Source organism: Pinus tabuliformis, chromosome 2_1 (assembly GCF_031772625.1).
Source record: "Pinus tabuliformis cultivar Carrire ecotype Pingquan chromosome 2_1, CPIR1, whole genome shotgun sequence".
Lineage (NCBI taxonomy): Eukaryota > Viridiplantae > Streptophyta > Pinopsida > Pinales > Pinaceae > Pinus > Pinus tabuliformis.
Window position 1 is genome coordinate 671,500,335 of NC_142299.1, and position 8,298 is coordinate 671,508,632.

Genomic DNA, 8,298 nt, shown 5'->3' on the forward strand with positions numbered 1-8,298 from the left:
CCTTCTATCCAAATCATATTTTAGCAGAAAGAGTTAATAGAGAAGACCACTGAAACTATTATGCAAGGAAGGGAAAAACTAGGAGAAATGCCAATAAAAGCTACCAATATTATTAGGTTCTTAAACTCAAACTCCAGATATGAGATGGAGGAATTGGGAGTCAGTGAGAGAAATGCTACCATTCTGGAAGTCAAGAAAGTCTTGACAAAGAGAAATCTCATTCACCAGTTGGAGGAAAGGTGTGAAACCTCGGAGTTACAGGTGAATAGATTTACAAACAAGATTGAAGCCTTAATGCAGAAGGGACTGACTAGTATCTATGCCATCAATGACAAGTTGATCTCTAAAGAGGACTATATTCTGAAGATGAAATAGGTAGCGAAAAGTAGCATTAAATTCAGTGGAATCAAACGGAGTATGACTACAAAGGCATTTCTAGAGACCATGTCAAATGACTTCCATGTGCATAATGAGGTAAAACATATTTTTACCATAAAACCAACTTTTGCTAAATATACAGAGGTAGATGAAATCTACCGCAAGGTAACAAAGTTAATAATGCCAGATGAAAAGAGATGGGAAGAGTTTCTTGATTTATTGGATTAAGGAATACACTGCAACAGTAAAAAGATTTTTCCAGCACAGTAGACAGCACAAGAGTGAGTTCAACATTGCATTCTGATTTGGGATGACTTAGCAACCGAAACCATCCAAACAAGGCAAACGTTCTCTTCAACAGCCTACATGGCCTATTCTTTTACCAAGATTAGATGATATTAGTTTGTAATTAGGCTAATAATACACTATCGGTTTGATAGACATTTTGTAAAACATTATTTAAATTTTTATTATAAATACTTCACTGTTTGAAGTATTAGTGTTGATTTTCAAATGTAATTTCTTCTGCATATTGTAATTTTCAAAGTATTGGAGCATCAATAATACATGGGCCTTTCACAGGATTCATGTGGTGTGTTAAATGGTGATGTGTCTCTTCTGTCTATTTGTTTAAACCTTGTTTTTGCTTTCTCTATTATTCTGAATTTCTGAAATAATCAAGAGAAAATGTGATAAATAAGATTCGTTACTTAGAGCACCGTATTTTGGCTATTGTTAATTTTAATGTTTTCCACTGAAGTCAGATAAAGGAATCTTTAATTGCTCTTTGGTCTCTACGGAACCTTACACTTCTGTTATCCCACCATCCATTTAAATTCTTAAAATATTTCTTTACTGCAACCTAGCTTTCCCTGTGAGAACTCCTCTAAAAATTGACACAAAATCCATTTTAATTGATAGACTCCATAACCCAATGGAATTATAACACTGAAATCAACCAAACCTTTCAAAACAAATCAGACAAGTATAATCATAGCTAGCCTAAAATCTTCATAAAAACAAAGCTAAATTAAAAAGAGAGATCCCTCTATGAAGCTAACAGGGCTAGATCCCAGCTTCTAAAGAGGTTTTGATGTTGTCCTATGTGTTTACTCCCTCAACCTCAAAAATACAGAATGAAAACACCTATTTTACTCAGTTTTACACAAAAGAATGTTTTTCTAGCAAACCCAAATTTGTTGTTTTCCATTACAAGAAGAGGGTTAATTGTTTTACAGCCCCCTGTTGAGTTATTTCAAGGTTATTAAAGGTGTTACAGGTGTTGGAGCTTCGAAACATGGGTCTTTATAGCCATGTGAAGTGGTTCGAACATGATGGAATGTACTTCGAAGCATACCCTGAGATGCTGGACCTTTTTAGAAGTGTAGGTTGGGAACCAATATTTCAATTATTTAATGGATACAACCTCAGCTAGTGGAATGAATTAATCTTCTCTTTTGATGGTAATGTAGCTGAAATCAGGACATTATTGTTCCCTATCACCGAGGAGTCAATTGCTGAAGCAACTGGTTTTCCAATAGAGGGAGAAAGGTGGTTCAAGAAGTAAAGGTTGATGAATGTGGATTTATATTTCTTCATGAAAGAGGGCTTCCAAAATCAAGATTGGATGTAGGGGTGCTCCAAAGCAAGCTGAAACCTCTATGGGATATTCCACTTAAGGTTTTCCAGCTCTTCTTCAATAGTGAGGGTAGGTATTTTAAAGCTTACCTATACCACATGAGATTCCTTTATCACTTAACAACTTTTAGGAAAATTAATTTGCCATATTTCCTACATCAAAATTTGTTGAAAATGTGCACTAAGGCAAGAAAGAGACCTAAGTTACAAGCTCATGATATTTGTCATCATAGTCTTATTAAGATTTTATATACCCATGAGTTAAATAAGCAAGTGGAACAATTAAGGCAAATTAAACAGAGGAACCCAATCCCACCTATACCTAGAAGATCAAAAATAGGCCAAAACAGAGTTTCCCCTCAAGCAATTGTCGATGAAACCAAAGGAGAAACTAGTCAACCCATGTTAAAAAAGATTAAGAGGTCTCTGTGAAAATTCCAGAAGTTGATGTTGAGGTTTATGAAGGAATACCCAAAAGCCAAAGAATTCAATAGAAGAATTTAGAAGAGGAGGAAATAAAACAGGAAATTTCAAAGAACAAAAAGGGTAAATAGAAAATTAAAGCAGGAGATAAGGAAGCCAAGGCAGTTAGGGATTTAGGTAAGAGGCCTCACACTCGACCTACTAACAAACCTAGGTTGAAAATAAAGAGTAGAATGAATCCCAAATACAAATAAGTAGTCATCAAACATGATGAAGAAGAAAAAACAGAGCAAGTTTCAGATCGTAAGAAAAATTAAAGAAAAACAAAGTATGCTAAGAATAGCTAAATCGAAACCCTAAAAAATTATAAAAGTTCACAAAAGACAACTAGGAGGGTGAAAAGGAGTCAAGATAAGTTGGATATCCCTGATCAAGTTGTAGAGGGCATAAGGAAGTGATAGGTTGAATCAGGAGGCAGAGTATAGTATAAACCCTAATTTTTTTATAGTAAACCATAATTTTGTTGCACCAAATCCTAATATATATTTAACATTTTGGTTTTCTATGGTTAAATGATCAAGCAATAATAATTTTGAGTATACTGTGGTAAGATATCAGATATTTTTTGTGGCATGAGGAGTATGAGTCAACATGGGGAAAAAAGTAGTAAAGAGGGCAGTTAGTTACGCAGTTTTGGCATCAATTCCAGGTTCATGCATTAGTTGGCTACAAGGAGGGAATGTAAGTTTAGCTACAAAGATCAAGCCTGTAAAGCAACAAATTGTTCCATATGCTATCTTGCAGTAGATAGCTCGTTATTCTTCTAGGATACTATCAATAGGAGTGTCTAATAGCCTTGTGCTCTGATGTACCAGATGAGTGATCTGAATAGCTCAGAGGATAGGGTTTTTTATATTTTTTTCAATTAAACATTCAAATATTATATAAATATTTTGTAGTTAATGATACCATACTTCAAGGATTTGGACTCTATTGTAATTTCTATATATTGCATCAAGAATATGAAGGGTTTGATTTTCTGAAAAAATAGAGTTCATTGTCTATGTGTTTTGAATGCTTCAATTTCATTTTCCAAGATCAATAGATTCTAAATAATGATATAAAGATTAATGAGATAGTGGATTTTAGTATGTATCTCTATTTTTTTATATTTCTCCCACAATAATCTCATAACTTCATTTTCTCTTGATGTTTGGAAAAGTTAAATTAATTCAGAATTCATTATGTTCTTGATGCTCTGACTTAGTTTTTCAAAGGTTCTCATTCAGATCTTCTAAAACCACCTTAGGATTCATTGTGCATGCCCTATTATAGTGGATTGTTATTCTTCTTCATCATCCATCTATATCAAGTAACAAAGGTATAGGATATTATATCCACCTTTCCTTTATCAATCCCGATTAGACAACCAGTTATCTCGGTAAAACTATTTAAAACCTAGAGATTTGACTCCATCACCCAATGAGATTTTGCTTTTAGGTCCAACCAAACCCTTCATCAACACAACCTATCTAAATATCTAGCCACAATGTGAAAGTCAGAGAGATACCTCTTTGGATTGAAGGAGCTAGCCTTCAATCTACAAGTTGGAGTGAAAAGGTTTCCTTGGGAATTTCTCTCCTACAACCAAGAGAAGCTTTCTAAGTGTTGAAATCTTGGCAACCATACTGGATAGTCGAAGGTCACATCTTCCCTAGAACTATCTTAAGGATTAGATCTACATTCTGAGGGAAAACAAGAAGTTAGATATCAATAGTGGTTAAGATTTTTTCTTTGGTGACTCCACAATGTATGGTTTGAGGCTATTTAATTGGAAATTCTGGTATATACAAGGATTTGTACATGGATCCATCTCGATCCAAATCCACCAGATATCTTGACAATCCCTACAAACTCTCCCGGAAAAGGAAATCTACAAAAGAAATAGGTACCTTTCTTTTAGAAAAGTCCCTTTCTTTCTCTTCCTAAAGAGATAAAATCTATTGAAGACATTCAATTAGATTTTGAATTTGAGCACAGTCTATTCAACTCTAAATCAAAATCTAATTTTTCAGACATAGTCCTTGATGAAACCAAGCTAAAACATTTTACTCCTACTATTGTTCAAAGAGTAAGTAATTAAGAAGAAGATAAAGAGATTTGGTTGTAGTTTTATAAGTTAGAACATATGTCTCAACAACTTTAAACAATTTTTTCTAAATATCCCACCTTCAAGCACCTCGTTCCACCATTTTCCGCTCCAGTAGTTTCACTTCCATTATTCATCCCACATAGTTCTGTTTTAGCTACTCCTGTTGGATATATTATACCTAATTCATCAACTATTATAACAACAATTTCACTTCCTCTGTCATCTGCATTTTAGATACTTGTTATTAGTTCAACCCCAACTCATACAATCATGGCTACTAGATAAACCCCTCTCAATATTCCAACTCCTCTACATGACATGCCTTTGAATTATGGCCAGTGTTTACTTCAGTTTCATGGTACATGACTCCTCATAGCTCGTCATCATGTATACATGATAAATGATTTTATTAACCTAGAGGAGGTAGATCATGAGGATTTTAAGCTCAAAAATTTTGTACAAAGTCTGTTACAGGAAGTTAAGAAATGGTTTTGAGATTTACCAGTATCAAGTACAGCCAATTTTCAACAATTTGAACAACTATTATGGCTATGTGGTAAGTGAAGAATAACCCTCTGCAGATACTAGCATAATATGATAATTTAAAGAGGAATCTAGGGGAACCAGTTCAAGATTTTGTAGTCAGGCTCAACAGAATCTATAATTCCATCAACCTCCTGGTTTAGCCCTGTTACATTACCCTCATTGCTTTGATGTTGAGTTAGCTTATTAGCTTAAGAAAGAAATACTACTACACAAGAAGATATGCAAAGCAATTCTATTGGGGTGGAGGAAAACCTATTGGCCAAGAAAGCTAAGATGGGGGCGAAAATAAGAGTAGGATTTAAAGAAGAAGAAGATACTCCCTCATCAGACACAATTTGATGTGATGTTAAAAATCATGGAAAAACTAGTTAATAAGTTGAATCCTGCTAGAAGTGAGTCCTAGCCTCAAGTAAGGAATCCTGGTTTTAGAAGACCATATGGAGTTCAACCTTGCCAGAAGAATCCAGATGAGAAACAAACAACCAGAGCTCCCTTTCTTGAAAGACTTTTTGATGTGGAAGATAATGAAGAAGCCAAATAGTAACATGAGAACTATTTTTATGGTGAAGAGACACATGTATTTCTAACAAAGGAAGAACATGAATGGTCTGCTATAAGTTCAAGAGAAAAAGATGGTGATCTGCTAGTGTTTGATTCAGAAATATATCAGCAGGGGTATAATAATGTTGTTTCTATTTTTCAGAGACAGTATAATCTATGTGGTGGGAATGTGATTGTTGATAAACCTCCTTCGGGAATGGTCAATATGGAGTAGACAAAATTGAGCCCAAGTAAACAAAAGAGCCTAAGAAGACAATGGAAGTAAGGAAGGATGTCTCTAAGAAAGGTGAGGAAATCATAAAGGAAGGAAATTTCAAAGATATAGGAAATCTCCAGTCTTCTTTCAACCTGGAAAATTTAATAAGGAGATTAAAATTTCCATTCCTTTTGCTGAATTGTGGGAGAAATAATAGTACAAAGAACAGCTTGTCAAAATGATAAAAAACTCACTAGCTGATAAAATTTTGAGCATCAGTAGTCAAGATTCTCTGAATATCCAAGATGATGCACCTGAGTTCTTATTCGGTGTATGCTACTGAAGTAAATGAATATGTGCCACGTTTTTATGTAGGCTTTAATATCCATGACATGGTTTTAATAATGCAATGCTTGATTCAGGGGCTTCACACAATTTGATGCCCAATATTGTTGTGGATAACCTACGACTGGATATCAGTAGACCATACAAGGCTTTGTTTACATTTGATTCTAGAAATTTATAGTGTCTTGGGTTTATCAAAGACTTGGTGGTGAATTTAAGTCAAATTCCAGCAAAGAGCATAGTAATGGATGTTGTAGTAGTAGACTTACCACAGGATTTGGAATGCTACTTTCTCGTGCTTGGGTAGAAAAAGTAGGTGGTACTTTGCAGATGGACATGTCATATGCTTCCATCCATTTTTTGGAGAAACAAGGAGACTGTACAGGGAGATTCAAGTGAAATATGTGGTAAGTAGTAAAGAAGAACCAAAAAATCATCCAATTTATGTTGTAGACACTAATTTAGGATCAACAATTATGTTTAATGATTTGAATTTGGAAGAAGAAAATCAACAACAAGTGGAAGAACAAATTCAAATAGAAAGTGAATAGGTTGATATAGATATGACATGGAGTTTGATATTTGATGGCTCTATTTGCAAAGAAGGAGCAGGAGCTAGTATATGGATCATGCCACGTGAGGGATACAACCAATTATATTCTTTTAAACTAGATTTTGATTGTTCTAATAATGTAGTTGGCAATGAGGCTTTAGTCATTGGTTTGAATATGCTCATAAACCATAGAGCTAGGAGAGTTTGCAGTTTCGGTGATTTAGAGCTCATTATAAATCAGATTAAAGGATTATATCAAATAAAGTAGTTTCATGAAGGAATTTGTGGAGGACATTATGCTTGGAAGGCTACTACATATAAAATACTGAGAGCAGGTTTCTATTGGAAAAAATTGTTTGCACAGGTTGGAGAAAAGGTGAGGAGTTGTATCCCATGTCAAATATTTGTAGGGAAATAAATATTAACAACACTTCCCCTTGTTCTAGTTTCAATAGAAGCCCCTTTCTTGCAGTGGGGATTGGATTTCATTGGTGAGATAGTTCCAGCCTCTAGCAATCAACATAGATGGATATTAACAACCATTAATTATTTCACAAAGTGGGTAAAATCAAACCCTGTTAATAATGCAATTGATATAGTGGTGATAAAATTCATTGAAGAAAACATTTTGTCCTTATTTGGTTGTCCTAATTTTTTTTTTACAGATAAAGCTAAACCTTTTAGTAGTATACAAATGATATAATTCTATCGAAAATATCATATTACATTACATCATTCTACACCTTATTATACAAAGGGTAGCGGGTTGGTCGAATCATCAAATAAAAGTCTGATTAAAGTCATGAAGAAGTATTAGTCAATCATAAAAGGATTTGGGACAATAATCTCAAATATACAGTATGGGAAAATAGGGTTTCACCTAAAAGTTCTACTCATAAATATCCTTTTCAACTTATTTATGGAACATGAGCTATATTCCTTACACAATTAGCATTTCCAATCATGAAGTTTTTTCAAAAGTCATATGAAGAAGGAAATGATTTTTCAAGAAGGATCAATATGATCATTGAGCTGAATCGGGACAGAGATGAAGTTCGGCATAAACTTCGACGATATCAAGACAAGATGAAGAGTTTGTTTGACAGGAAATCCAAGGAAAGAGATTTCAGATAAGGAGATTTAGTTCTCAGATGTGATGCAAGAAGAGAAGAAAGAGGTAAACATGGAAAGTTTGATAACTTATGGTTGGGAACTTTTAGCATTGCAACAATGAAAGGCAAAAACACATTTATTCTAAGCAATCTGGAACGATTATATTTCTCATTTCCAGTCAATGTGAAATACCTCAAGCATTATATTAAATATTAAGTGTTTGAAATCATAGCCATTGTAAATTTATGGTTTTCTTTAAATTTTAGCAGAAAGTGTGATTTTCACAGCACAGACTCCATAGCCCGAGGAGAAGGCACATGGATCTACACATTCTCTGCATCCCGTAGAGGGAAGTAGTCCCCAGATGGAGCCGGTGTTGTAACTGAATTTTAC